Below are 15,965 nucleotides of genomic sequence, written 5' to 3' on the forward strand. Positions count from 1 at the left end.
AGAACTTAGAAACAAGGGGAGGGTCACTTTAATGGGGCTGTATTATAGACCCCCCAGTAGTCAGCGGGAACTTGAGGAACAAGTGTGTAGAGAAATTGCTGATAGTTGTAAGAATAATAGGGTTGGATTAGTGGGAGATTTTAATTTCCCCAGTGTTGACTGGGCCACCCAGAGTGTTGAGAGCCTGGATGGGGTGGAATTTGTGAAATGTGTCCAGGAGAGTTTCCTGAGTCAATATATGGGGAGCATTGCCAGGGAGGGTGCAATACTGGACCTCCTCTTAGGGAATGAGGCAGGGCAAGTAACTGAGGTGGCAGTCAGGGAGCACTCAGGCTCTAGTGACCATAATTCTATTAGTTTTAAGGTAGTGATGGAAAAGGATAAGACAGATTCACAGGTTAGAGTCCTAAACTGGAGCAGGGCTAATTTTGGGGGGAATTAGGCAGGATCTAGCAGGGTTCAATAGGGTGAGCCTGTTTGAAAGGAATGAATGGCAAGTGGGAGTATTTTAAGAGAGTGATATCAAGAGTGCAGGAGCAGCATGTTCCTGTTAGGCTGAAGGGTAAACCTGGCAAGTTCAATTAACCTTGGCTGACGAGAGATATTGAGGCTCTGGTCAAGAAAGAGAAGGAAGCATACATTGGGTTTAGGAAGCTGGGATTGAGCAAGTGCCTTGATGACTATAAAAGGATTAAGAATACACTTGAGGGAAATCAGGAGGGCAAAGAGAGGTTATGAGATTGATCTGGCAGGTAAGGTTAAGGAAATTCCTAAGAGGTTCTTTAGCTATATTAAGAGTAAAAGGGTGGCTAGGGATAGAGTAGGTCCCCTGAGAGATCAGCAAGGCTGCCTATGTCTCGAGCCGCAGGAGATGGGTGGTATTTTTAACAAAAATTTCTCTTTGGTGTTTACTGAAGAGAAAATCGTGGTTGCTGAAGAGATAAGGGAAACAAGTGGAGATGTTTTGTGAGGACTGAGGAGCGGCAAATGGATTTCAAAACAGATAAGTGTGAGGTGATGCATTTTGGAACGTCAAACCAGCATAGGACTTGTACTATGAATGGTAGGGCACTAGGGAGTGTGTGGAACTGAGGGACTTGGGGGAACAAGTGCATCGTTTATTGAAAGTGGTGTCACAGGTAGACAGGGTGGTGAAAAAGGCACTCAGCACATTGGCCTTCATCAGTCAGGGCATTTAGGAGTTGAGACATTATGTTGCAGTTGTATGATGCATTAGTGCCTGGGTACAGTTCTGGTCACCCTGTTATAGGAAAGACATGGTTAAACTGGAAAGAGTGCAGAAAAAATTTGATGATGTTGCCAGGACTAGAGGGCCTGAGTTATAGGGAGAGGTTGGCCGGCCTGGGTCTTTATTCCTTGGAGTGTAGGAGACCTTGTAGAAATGTTTAAAATTATAGGCATAGATAAGGTGGGTGGTAACAGTCTTTTCCCCAGGGTGGAGGAGTCCAAAACCAGGAAGCATAGATTTGGGGTGAGAGAGGAAAGATTTAAAAGGGGTCTGAGGGGCAACTTTTTTCATGCAGAGGATGGTGAGTATATGGAACGAGAGGAAGTGATTGAGGCAGGTACAATAGTATCATTTAAAAAGCACTTAGAATAGGTACATGGAGGGGCTTAGAGGGGTACGGGCCAAATGCAGGAAATTGGGACTAGCTGGGTGGGTACCATGGTCGGCATGGACTCGTTGGCTGAAGGGCCTGTATAGAACATAGAACAATTACAGCACAATTCAGGCCCTTCGGCTCACAAAGCTGTGCCGAACATGTCCCTACCCTAGAAATTACTAGACTTACCCATAGCCCTCTATTTTACTCAGCTCCATATACCTATCTAACAGTCTCTTTAAAGACCCTGTCGTATCAGCCTCCACCACCGTTTCCGGCAGCCCATTCCACGCACTCACCACTCTCTGAGTAAAAAACTTACCCCTGACATCTCCTCTATATCTACTCCCCAGCACCTTAAACCTATGTCCTCTTGTGGCCACCATTTCAGCCCTGGGGAAAAGCCTCTGACTATCTACCCAATCAATACCTCTCATCATCTTATACACCTCTATCAGGTCCCCCCTCATCCTCCGTCTCTCCAAGGAGAAGAGGCTGAGTTCCCTCAACCTGCTTTCATAAGGCATGCTCCGCATTCCAGGCAGCATCCTTGTAAATCTCCTCTGCACCCTCTCTATGGCTTCCACATCTTTCCTGTAGTGAGGCGACCAGAACTGAGCACAATACCAAGTGGGGTCTGACCAGGGACCTATATAGCTGCAACAATACCTCACGGATCCTAAATTCAATTCCCCGATTGATGAAGGACAATACACCATATGCCTTCTTAACGACAGAGTCAACCTGCGCAGCCGCTTTGAGCGTCCTATGGACTTGGACCCCAAGATCCCTCTGATCCTCCACACTGCCAAGAGGCCTACCATTAAGACTATATTCCACCAACATATTTGACCTACCAAAATGAACCACTTCACACTTATCTGGGTTGAACTGCATCTGCCACTTCTCAGCCCAACTCTGCATCCTATCTATGTCCCTCTGTAACCTCTGACAGCCCTCCAAACTATCCACAATGCCCCCAACCTTCATGTCATCCGCAAACTTACTAAACCACCCCTCCACTTCCTCATCCAGGTCGTTTATAAAAATCACAAAGAGTAAGGGTCCTAGTACAGATCCCTGAGGTACACCACTGGTCACCGACCTCCACTCAGAATACGACCCTTCAACAACCACTCTTTGCCTTCTGTGGGCCAGCCAGTTCTGGATCCACACTGCAATGTCCCCTTGGATCCCATGTCTCCTCACCTTCTCCATAAGCCTCGCATGGGGTACCTTATCAAACGCCTTGCTGAAATCCATATACGCCACATCTACTGCTCTCCCTTCAACGATGTGCTTAGTCACATCCTCAAAAAATTCAATCAGGCTCATAAGGCAGGACCTGCCCTTAACAAAGCCATGCTGACTATTCCTAATCATATTATACCTCTCCATATGTTCATAAATCCTGCCTCTCAGGATCTTCTCCATCAGCTTACCAACCACTGAGGTAAGACTCACCGGTCTATAATTTCCTGGGCTATCCCTACTCCCCTTCTTGAATAAGGGAACAACATCCACAACCCTCCAATCTTCCGGAACCTCTCCCGTCTCCATGGACGACACAAAGATCATCATCAGAGGTTCCGCAATCTCCTCCCTCGCCTCCCACAGCAACCTGGGGTACATCTCATCCGGTCCCAGTGACTTATCTAACTTGATGCTTTCCAAAAGTTTCAGCACCACCTCTTTTCTAATATCTACATGCTCAAGCTTTTCAGGCCACTGCAAGTCCCCACTACAATTCCCCAGATCTTTTTCTGTGGTGAATACTGACATAAAGTATTCATTAAGTACCTCTGCTATTTCTTCCAGATCCATACACACTTTCCCACTGCTGCACTTGATAGGCCCTGTCCTTTCGCATTTCATCCTCTTACTCTTCACATACTTGTAGAACACCTTGCGGTTTTCCTTAATCCTGCCCGCCAAGGCCTTCTCATGTCCCCTTCTGGGTCTCCTAATCTCTTTCTTAAGTTCCTTCCTTTAGCCTTGTACTCCTCCAGATCGCCAACATTACCTAGCTCTCTGTACCTTTTGTATGCTTTTCTTTTCCTTTTGACTAGATTTATTATAGCCTTTGTACACCACAGTTCCTGTATCCTATCATGACTCCCCTGTCTCATCGGAACATGTCTGTGCAGAGCTCCACACAAATATCCCCTGAATATTTGCCACACACCTTCCGTAACTTTCCCACAGAACATCTGTTCCCAATTTAATCTTCCAAGTTCCTGCCTGAGAGCCTCATAATTCCCTTTTCTCCAAGTAAACACCTTTCTAGCCTGTCTGTTCCTATCCCTCTCCAGTGCTAACGTAAAGGAGATAGAATTATGATCACTATCACCAAAATGTTCACCCACTGAGAGATCTGACACCTGACCAGGTTTATTACCCAATATCAAATCAAGCACAGCCTCTTCTCTTGTAGGCCTATCTACATACTATGTCAAGAACCCTTCCTGAACACACCTAACAAACTGCACCCCATCTAATCCCCTCACTGTCTGGAGATGCCAATCGATGTTTGGGAAATTAAAATCCCCCATCACAACAACTCTGTTATTCTCACACCTTTCTAGGATCTACTTCCCTATCTGCTCCTCAATAACTTTGTCACTATTGGGCGGCCTATAAAAAACACCCAGCACCGTTATCGACCCCTTCCTGTTCCTAACCTCCACCCACAGAGACTCCGTAGACAATCCCTCCACAACGTCCACCTTTTCTGCAGCCGTGACACTATCTCTGATCAACAGTGCCACTCCCCCACCTCTCTTGCCTCCCTCCCTGTCCTTCCTGAAACATCTAAAACCCGGCACTTGAATCAACCATTCCAGCCCCGGAGCCATCCAAGTCTCCGTAAAGGCCACCACATCATAGCTCCAAGTATCAATCCAAGCTCTAAGCTCATCTGCCTTGTTCGCAACACTCGTTGTGTTAAAATAGACACATCTCAAGCCTGTCTGAACACATCCCTTCTCTATCACGTGCCTATGGTACTTACTCCTAGCCTCCCTCTATTTGAGAGCCAAACACCTCTTCCCCAGTCTCTCCAGTACAGATCCCATCCCCCAACAATTCTACTTTAAACTCTCCCCAGTAGCCTTAGCAAACCTCCCTGCCAGTATGTTGGTCCCCCTGTGATTCAAGTGCAACCCGTCCTCTTTGAACAGGTCATACCTGCTCCAAAAGACGCCCCAATGATCCAGAAAACTGAATCCCTGCTCCTTACTCCAATCCCTCAACCACACATTTAACCTCCTCCTCATTCTGTTCCTATACCAACTGTCGCTTAGCACAGGCAGTAATCCAGAAATTACTACCTTTGAGGTCCTGCTTCTCAACTTCCTTCCTAATTCTCTATAGTCTCTTTTCAGGACCTCATTCCTTTCCCTACCTATGTCGTTGGTACCAATATGTACCACGACCTCTGGCTGTTCTCCCTCCCCCTTCAGGATATCTTGGACGCGATCGGAAACATACCGGACCCTGGCACCTGGGAGGCAAACTACCTTCCGAGTTTCTTTCCTGCGTCCACAGAATCGCTTGTCTTCCCACCTAACTATAGAGTCCCCTATCACTAGTGCCCTCCTCACTCCTTCCCTACCCATCTGAGCCACAGGGCTGGACTCTGTGCCAGAGGCACTGCCACTGTTGCTTCCCCAGGTAGGCTGTCTCCCCCAACAGTACTCAAGCAGGAGTACTTATTGTCAATGCTGTATTATCCATGCTGTATTGCTCTGTGACTCTGACTCTAACTATCTGGAACTGAAAGTTGAGGGAAAAGTCTAACTACAGCCTCTGCAAAATGCCACAGTCCAGTAAGATCTGGGCCAATATTTTCAGAGAATTGAAAATCAAAACAAAACTGCAGATGCTGTAAATCTGAAATCAGAAATTGATGGAAACAGTCCGTAGGTCATGGAGCATCTGTGGATAGAGAAACAGAATTAACACTTCAAGTCTGAGATCCTTTATCAGAACGGAAAAAATGGTGAGTGCTTCCAACATTCTGTTTTCTATCTGAAAATTATTTGGGGATAAACTTACAAGGAAATCTGAACTTATCTACACTACATAAAGTAATTTTCATCATTCTTTCACAACATCCCACTGTGCTTTAAAGCTAACTTTTTAAGCATAGTCACTGATGTAATATAGGAAGTAGAACAACCAATATACACACATTCCTGCAAACAATGTGCTAATGAGCAGCTAATCTTTAGTTAACTGATAACTAATATACTGGGGAGGACAACATTAGTTCTTCGCACGAGTGCCATGGGCCCTTTTGTGTTTAGTTGAGAGATTAGGAGGGAAGTTATTTAAACATTTCCCCTCTATGAAAATAGAATCACCACAAGTTACAGCAGGGAAAAGACACCATTCAGTGCATGTTCTTACTGTGACAATCTTTGATTGCTTTCCAAAACTAACTGAAAAACAAAAATTACAGGTGCTGTAAGTCTGAAATAACTTGTCTTTTGTCTTCTGGGTACATACATCAATTGTTATTACCTGCATATAAATTCTTTAAAAGTTAGCCATACCCTTTAATATAGTTTCCCTATCTACAATAGCCATGCTGTGTGTCTTCTACATTTTTTGTCTCGATTAAGCGAAAATCTTACATTTATGTGTCACATAAAATCTATTTGCCTAGATGAGCACAGCTCTGAAGATAGTCAAAGAGCTCCATGTTATTTAGGACAAATTTGCTCATATTTTTGATAGCTCACCCATCATTTAAAACATTTACTCCCTCCGCCATTTACACAAAACATAATCGCTGCTAAACAAGTGTGCAATGCAGTTACTCCATAAAGTCCTTTGACAGAAACTGAGACCCCTATCTGTAGGAAGGGCACCTAGTATGTAGGAAAAGAACTACCTCCCTCCATGGCTCCCACCAACCAGAAAATTGAATATATCAGTGACCCTGCTCTGTTGCTAACATCACTGTGGGAGTATCTTCCCTGAAGGATGGGCATGGGTTTGAACATATGACTCATCACTACTTTCACTGTATCAATTAAAGTTGGGCAATTAATGCAGCCCAGGCCACTAAAATCCATGTGCCATGAATTAATAAAGTCTAAATGCTGAGGTGTGAGCCATTTACACTCTATACACCCTGTAATCAGTCAAGAGTCATTAATGTGTTTATTTGATTATATGTAAGGATGTCACTCAGATACAAATTTCTGAGATGACTTGAAATCCACAAATTATACCATGATTGTTATACCCTTACAATAAATGTATGTGACCTATCATCCAATTCGAAAATTACAAATCATATTTTCTTAACCAGTTTCCAAACATTTAACTATTACCCCTTGACCAATCAGACCCATACCCCTCGTCAGTATCCCTGTGATTCAACCAATCAATTAAATTCAAAGCTCATTTGTACCCAATAGGATTGTTGTTATCAGTGGTCACAATTACCTTGTGACAGATGTATTTTCGAAGTTATTACCTTTCCTTGTGTTCCCACAGAGGTTTGATTGATTTAGGAACAAGTCTTTGGCTCCTGATTGAACAGAAGGTCAATTTAAGAAGCACTTGGATAGGTACAATGGAGGGGCGGGGCTTGGAGGGATATGGGCTGAACGCAGGGAATTGGGACTAGCTGGGTGGGCACCGTGGTCGGCATGGACTGGTTGGGCCGAAGGGCCTGTATCCGTGCTGTATTGCCCTGTGACTCTATGATTTCAGTTATGTCTTGTTAGTAGTATCATAGAGACATGTTGGGACATTTTAGATTGCTTTGTACACATCCTGTGTCACACAGGAAGTCCAGGATGCTTCTCTTGACCCAGGCAACCACATGTGCTAGAAATGTGGAGAGAGGGGAGTTTAAGCTTTGGATATTTGGATTCAGTCCTGATGAAGGGTCCCAGTCCAGAACATCAACTGTCCATTTCCTTTCATAGATGCTGCCTAACCTGCTGAGTTCCTCCAGCTCCTTTGTGTGTCGCTCCAGATTTCCGGCATCTGCAGTCTTTTGTTTCTCCATTTGAGCTTTGGATACTTCAAGCATGAACATTGGCTGGAGCTGCCACAGTGCATTTCTGATGCCTGGGGCTACAAGGATAACATCTTTATCGGAGGTGTTAACCATGCAGGTTTAAAGCATGTAAACAGTGAGAGAATATATTATAATCCTCAACATGGAGAACTGTTAATTAGTAATGTCCTTCGCACTCTCATTGTAATTCACTGTTGAATACCAATGAGACTCCACAAAAATATGTTGACTCCATTGTGCCAGGATCAAGGGAGTGGCTACAGAACTTTCTGGCACAGGGGATTGAACAGTTAGAAGTTTTGGTCCATATGAATTAGGCAGAAAGCGGGATGAGGTCCTGCCCCAGGAAATAATTATTAAGTAGAACCTCAGAGGTAGTTATTTCTAGTTTACTATTAATGCTACATCCCAGTGAATACAAACTGGATGGTGCAGATGAACATGCGGTTGGAGGGAGAGGGTATTGACTTTTGAGGCTTTGGGACCAATTCTGGGGAGGTTCAGCTGGGAGACAAACCTGCAGCTGGAAGGCAAGTGACCCAAGAGTGAGTGTGGAAGGCTGAAAGTGGACAAAAGTAAGAATGGCAGCACTTCACAATATATACTTCACTGCAAGAAGTCTTGGGGGTAAAGCAGAGTTGAGGACACAGATATCATCATGATGAGACTATTAAACAATGCTGAAGGGGTAGCAGTGTCAGCTCAGCATTACAGATTACAGGGTTTTCAATTGAAATAGAGAGGAATGACATTACAATATTGTAATATCTACTTCCTCAGGAGGCTGAAGATATTTGGCATTGCCCCTTTGACCCTCACCAATATTTTATTGCTACATCATAGAAAGCATCCTATCCAGATACATCATGGCTTGGTATGGCAACTGCTCTGCCAGTGACCACAAGAAACTGCAGAGAGTTGTGGACACAGCTCAGCACATCAGAAACCAGCCTCCCCTCCATGGACTCTGTCTATACTTCTCGCTGCCTTGGGAAAGCAGCCAGCATAATCAAAGACCCCACCCACACCGGACATTCTCTCTTCTCCCCCATCCCATCAGGCAGAAGATACAAAAGCCTGAAAGCACGTACCTCCAGGCTCAAGGACAGTTTCTATCCTGCTGTTGTAAGATTATTGAATGGCTCCCTACTACAATAAGATGGACTCTTGACCTCATAATCTATCTCATTATGACTTTGCACCTTATTGTCTACCTGCACTGCACTTTCTCTGTAGCTGTTATACTTTATTCTACATTCTGTTATTGTTTTACCTTGTACTACCTTGATGCACTGTGTAATGAAGTATGCAAGACAAGTTTTTCACTGTACCTCAGTACAAGTGACAATAATATTCCAATTCCAAGGATAAATTGTAGGACTTTGTTGAGATTTTACTTGTATGGCTGAACTGAGAAGTTGCTTTTAGTGATTTGCTTACCTGTAAATCAAGATTCCCCTAGTCGTAGTGTAGCGGGTGGCATGGTGGTGTAGCGGTTAGCGTAACGCTATTACAGCGCCAGCGACCCGGGTTCAATTCCTGCTGCTGTCTGTAAGGAGTTTGTACATTCTCACTGTGCAGGTTAGGAGCTGTGGACATGCTATGTTGGCACCGGAAAAGTGGCGACACTTGCGGGCTGCCCCCAGCACATTCTCAGTAACGCAAAAAGATGCATTTCACTGTGTTTCGATGTACATGTGACTAATAAATAAATATCTTGTCTAATGAAATGATGTGTATGGATGGCTTGCAAAACAGTTTTTCACTGTACCTCAGTACATGTGATAATAATAAATCAATTTACTGATTCATCAATGAACTGCAGCTGGGAGGAGGGTTGATATGTTAGAAGGATTACGAAATGAGTGAAGAACTGGGAACCAGAGACCTTGGAGTGCAGGTCCATACTGAAAGGAGGAGAACAAGTGGAGGAAGTGATGAAGAAAACAGGCAGGATTCTTTACTGCTTGAGGCACACAATACAGAAAGAAGAACACGCCAGAATCCTGCAGCACTGGTTTGGCTACAGAACAGTCGCACAGTTCTGGTTGGCACATTCTAGGAAGGGTGTGTAGACATTGGAGAGGATACAGGGAGATTGAGGATCCTTGCCAGAGAATGATTGGCTCAGCTGGTGTTCTTTATTTTGGAATGGAGGCAATTAAACTGCACAACATTCTGCGAGGCCTAGGAAGGATCTGTTTCCCTTGGCAGAAAGGTCATTAAAGCAGAGGGCTCAGAAGTGAAATAATTGGCACAATTGTTTCACCGTGGGGTGGGGGGGGGGGACTGGAGCTCATTGACTAAAAGGGAGGTGGAAACAGAAACCATTAGCATATTAATAAATAATTCTCTGGACATGCTCCAAGCAGTCAGAGTTTGAACTTATTCAAACCATTGAACTTGCTCTCGATGTGACCTCTTCTACATCGGTGAGACCAAGCGTAGACTAGGTGACTGTTTTACCAAGCACCTGCGCTCCAACTGACTTGGCCGTCTGGAGCTCCCAGTTGCCAGCCATTTTAGTTCCCCTCCCCATTTCCACACCAAGTCTGTCCTCAGGCTCCTCCACTGCCAGGGTGAGGCTGGACTCAAACTAGAGGAACAGCACCTGGTATTCCACCTAGGTAATCTACAACCCAATGGCACAAACATTGAGTTCTCCAATTTAAGGTCCCCCTCTGTCCCTTTTCCCAATCTACCCAGCCCCTCCCACGCTCACCCCTGCCCCACATCACCCTGTTTCTTCCCCCTCTTCCAAGCACTCAATCTGCCCATCACACACACAAACCCCTCCCACTGGGTCCCCTCCCCCACTGTTCCCACCTGCCCCTCCCCACCTCCCTTATTTTGTTCCAAGCTCCACCTTCCTCTCCTATCAGATTCCATCATCTTCAGCCCTTTGCCCCCTCCATCTATCAACTCCCAGTCCCTATTTCCACTCCCTCCTCCATCTGCCTATTGCCCGTCCTCACCTGGATCCACCAATTGCTTGCTGGCTCTTGCTCCATCCCTTCCCCTTACCTCTTTATAACAGGCTCTCTCCCCTCTACTCCTTCAGTCTAGATGAAGGGTCTCGACCTGAAACATCAACTGTCGATTTCCCTCTACAGATGCTGCCTGGCCCGCTCAGTTCCTTCCGCACTTCGCCTGTCGCTTCTGACCAAGGGTCTTGGACCTGAAACGATGACTGTTTCTCTTCCCACAGGTGCGGCCTGACTTGCTGAGTATTTCCAGGATTTTCTGTTTTTATTCTCGTTTGAATATAGGATTGAGCTGGACTGCTCTTTTGGTAAGGCCATGATGAACTGAGTCCTTTCGCATGGTTAAATATCTCTAAAGGAATGGTGAAAAGTGAGGAATCCCTTTCATTTATATCATCAGGAACTAAAAATTAGTCATCACCTCTGGGCTTGCAACCAGTCTCCAGCTCGTCACATCCAGGGGATCTGAATGCAATGAAGGGCGCGGGTGGTGAAGGGGACTGCATCATCGGAAGGCGTGCAGAGGGAGGTGACCGCACTGCCTGGGGAAATGACTCACTCTGCAGTGACATTTCCCAACTTTTTTTCGCAATTCCGCAGTGGCTCCCTGCCGAGCATGCTCAGTCAACTGTTGCGGGCGTAAAACTTGCAGCGGCAGGAGCGCGGTTTTGTTGCTGATTTGGGGGTGGGGAGGAAGTGGGCGGACGTGTTGTCTCTGTTGGAATTGAAATGACCGTGGAAAGGATCTTTCCTTCAGAGAACCCCACAGCGCGGGAAAGGCAGCCCCCTTCACTCCATGAAAACCAGCGCCCCGCTGGCAGGAAGTAAAAATAAGCCCTGGAAAGATAACCACATTGGTCACTGCCGGTCAGAAGCACTCCCCCTTGTCCAAGCCAACGCTCTCTCTCCCATTCCCATCCTGATTTAGCTCAGTGACAAACTCTGAACTGACAAGAGTGCCTTTCAACACCTCGACGTTTCAACAGGCTTTAAACCCCATCAAGTGATTTAATTGCACCTGGCAGTCCCTCAGGATCAAGGATAACTAACTTCCACTCTGGTGTCGTGGGTTCTGAGGTGGTTGATGAGGCCAGGGTGGGAACTGCAGACTCTTCCACGGGGGGGCAGGAAGTGGCCCACGGGGTGGTGGGTGGTTTGTGAGGTCATGTTCCGTGCTTCCACTGAATGGCCTCAATACTATCCTGGTTGCCTCTTCTCCACTTTGAGCTGACACTGGCTAGAGTTTGCCTGGAGACAGTGGAGATGCTGTATTTCTTCAAGGCTTTGAGACTATCCTTCAAGTCTTTTCGTCGATTCCTAGTCAGGGAAACTACTTTGGGGAATTTGGTGATGGGCATACGAACCCAACAATCTTCCCGGATGTAGCTGATGGAGAGAAACCAGGGCCCCAATGTTTGGGATGTTGGCCTGGATGAGGACAGCAACATTGGTTCACTTGTCCTTCCCATGAATTTGTGGAGACTGTATTGGTGCTTTCTTTCCAGTGCCCTGAGATGCTGGCTGGGGGTAGTTCAGATCTCAGAATAAGGACAGGGATCACTGCTGCCTATTGGACCATGAGCTTTGAGCCAGCTCTGAGGTCTCGCTCTTTTCCTCAGTTGACCAAGTCTGTGGTGGGGGTTTAAATATCATCATCAGCATCATCATCATCGTGGGGGGGGGGGGGGGGGTTGCTCCTGAGAAAAGGGAAGTGGTCCACATTATCCAAGATCTCACTGATAACCTTTATTAGAATTGCTGTCTTAATGCAGGGAGCACAGTCTAGTAGGTATATAGCAAGGTCTCACAAATGCATTGTAAGTTACACCAGAGTCGAATGATGTTGGTAGAGAGAAAAATATTTGCCAAGCACACTGGAGAGACTATTTGCCAAGCACTCTACTCATCCAAATGGAGTCATAGGAACCTTTAGGCAGCAGGCAAGACATCAGTAAAGATTCCATCTGAAATAAAACCCAGGAGTAACATTCTTCTCCTCCCTCCCCGTACCATAGCAGAATGCCAGCTGTGTACTGTGTATGCATGGGAACGGAGATAACAACTAAATTTGACCGTCGCTGGAGAGAGGCAGCAAGCTGTAATGGGACGGACATGCCACTGTGCACACTGCCTCCCCAGCTCAAATACAGGCACGAGTGCTTTAACTTGCCAAATATTTGTTTATTACCTTCATCACATACTCCCAGTGCTCTTACACTGATCCACTGCAACCGAGTGCTACAGAGCAGTTGAATTAAAGAGTAGCCCTGATTCACTCACCAAGAATGTCAAATATTCCGGCAGCTTCTGGCTCACAGGATGGCTGCCAAATAATGTAACTCAGTCTGAGTGCTGAATCTTGACAACAGCCAGTTAGTCAGCAACCACTCTCACATCTCATGCTTGTTGCATGTTCACAAGTGATACTAAGTTTCAGCCAAGGTTTAGGGTGTTTGCTCATGGTAGACCTGTGGGAAAGAATAAAGTTCCAAGCAGGTGCTAACCTTTCCTAATCTATACATATTTAAAATAACCCCACCATTTTTTATATGTAACACCCCAATCTTATTGCCAGCCACACAAGGAAAACCGTTACTTCAGTAATACATCAAATGCTGCAGGTTTGGAGCTTGTACCTGGCCTTTTGTACAAATATTGAATATAACCAAGTTTATGAAAAATTAAAGTTGCAACAGAAATGCTGAAATGTATGTTTGGTCTCCACAATTGGGTCTGTTTCTGACATTTGTATTTATGACTAAGCATTTGCACTTCACCCTCCTGTCATCAGCTTGGGTCAGATCAAACGTACCCTGGGCTATGCTTGGCCACTGCCTTCTGTAGATCATACAGTCTTGCGCTTTTTGCTTATGTCAATGCTCACAGCTGAGTCTGCCCTCGGGCAGGCACGGTAGCGTAGCGGTTAGCATAACGCTTTACAGTGCCAGCGACCCAGGTTCAATTCCAGCCACAGTCTGTAAGGAGTTTGTATGTTCTCCCCGTGTCTGCGTGGGTTTCCTCCAGGTCCTCCGGTTTCCTCCCACATTCCAACGACATACAGGTTAGGAAGTTGTGGGCATGCTACACTGGCACCGGAAGTGTGGCGACACTTACGGGCTGCTCCCAGAACACTCTACACAAACGATGCATTTCACTGTGTGTTTCGATGTACATATGACTAATAAAGATATTTTATCAGCAACCAGACCTCAGGCAATGCAAACCAAGGTCCTGCATCCAAAATAGCTAGTCTTCCAACAAGTTGTGTTATCAAAGCCTCTTGCTTTCTTTTCTAGAAATAGCCAACTCCTTCCAGGCCATTCCTGGGTTACAAACACCTGACTTACAGACACCATACATACGAACCAGCTCCCATATTATGAAATCCAAGACATTCACACATTTGTTCACTCTGTTGAATGGCAGAATCAGGTTTCTCTCTCTGTTTAGCAATTATTGTTTCTTATGTGCTTTTAATGTTATTCATTACAGTAATGCGAAGGTATGGTCACTATAGAGTGATATATGTGTATTTTCCAACTTATGGATGAAACCTACTTATGGACATCTATAGGAAAAAATGGAACCTGTTCATTACCTGGGGCTGGCTTGTGTATTTTTTGAAAAAGGAAAACCTCACTCATCTCTAAACTTTGCCATGCAAATCATCACCTGTTCAAATGAATGGGACCACAGAGGGTCCACATAAAATGTGGACCCAGTTCTATATTAATCACCATAAAGAACCACTCCTAGGCTCAATTAAGTCATTCCCAAGAGCAGTAAGAGTCAGACCTCCTGTACATTCCATACCTCTGCATTCCAATATGCATATGCAGAAGGGCTGTGCTGAAACATGCTTCCTGGTACCTTTTTAAAACTTTTGGTTTTGTATTTTAACCTCAAAATGAACCCTTGTAATTGATTACTGGGCACGCACAGTAGTATAGCAGTTAGCATAATGCTATTACAGCATCAGCAACCCAGGTCCAATTCCAGCCACTGCCTGTAAGGTGTTTGTACATTCTCCCCCATGTTTGCGCGAGTTTCCTCCTACATTCCAAAGATGTAGGGATTACGAAGTTGTGGGCATGCTAGCTTGGTGGCAGAAGCAGTGACACTTGCAGGCTGTCCCCCAGAACACTGCACAAAAAGATGTATTTCACAGTGTTTCAATGTATGTGTGACTAAAAGATATCTTATAAACTCTGCTAATTTGGACTAAATCCAAAATCAGTGCCATCTTTCCATTCACTTTAATTTCTATCTTGAGTATTAGTATTACATGGCAGTTCAAAAGGTAGATAATTGATCTAAATTTACAAATTGGTCTCTCCTATAATGAGTTATTGGACTGAGCTCAAAGCACAAAACAGGTGAAGACGGTGGGCCATAAAACCTATGCAATAGTATTCAATTTAATTGACACTGTGCATCACACTCAATTATCATTTTCACTGGATTTGGTTCAAGTTGCATTTCTGTATCATAGACAATTTGAACCGTTAACTTGTGAACCAAAATTACAATTCTTTTTAAAAAAAAGTTGCTTCAAAACACTGGCCAGACTGTGTAGAAAGGAAGTTGGCATACTTAAATTTGGGGTCCTCGTCCCTTTAGTGGAACTGGGGGAAAAAAAAAAGTCTTTTATTTTGAAAACAGAATCATCACCTTACACACATGCTTAATTCTAAAAATCTGTATCAGAACAAGTTTCAAACCAGTCAAAATGATGGAAGAGGAAATTATCCAGCACATAGTCCACTTGAAGAAAATAAATAGCTATTGATGGAAGGAATGAGAACCTCAGGGCAGAAATTTAAATTGCTTGGCAAAGAACTAAGAGTGATTTAAAAACTCAGTGGTTTGGATCTGAGATAGTGTCTCAAAAGATTGGGGGGGGGGGGGGTGGTGGGGGAAGAAAAAAAAATCAGATTCAAAATAAGTTAACACCATGAAACAAACACACTCTGCCACTTCAGATCCAAATATCCCCTGCATTGTTCATACCAGTAGTTTACTTTTGAAATCTAGCGGTGAGCTTTTGCTTTTCAAGAGCCATGAGGTCATGCTGCAGCTCTATAGAACTCTGGTTAGACCATACTTGGAGTATTGTGTTCAGTTCTGGTTGCCTCATTACAGGAGAGATGTGGAAGCCTTAGTGAGGGAGCAGAGATTTACCAGGATGGTACCTGGATTGCACAGCATGTCTTATCAGGATAGGTTGAGTGAGCTTATTCTCTTTGAAGAGGAGGAGGAGGAGTGGTGACAAAATAAGAGGAAGAGATCAAGTGGACAGTCAGATACTTTCTCTAC

Source organism: Pristis pectinata, chromosome 8 (assembly GCF_009764475.1).
Source record: "Pristis pectinata isolate sPriPec2 chromosome 8, sPriPec2.1.pri, whole genome shotgun sequence".
NCBI lineage: Eukaryota > Metazoa > Chordata > Chondrichthyes > Rhinopristiformes > Pristidae > Pristis > Pristis pectinata.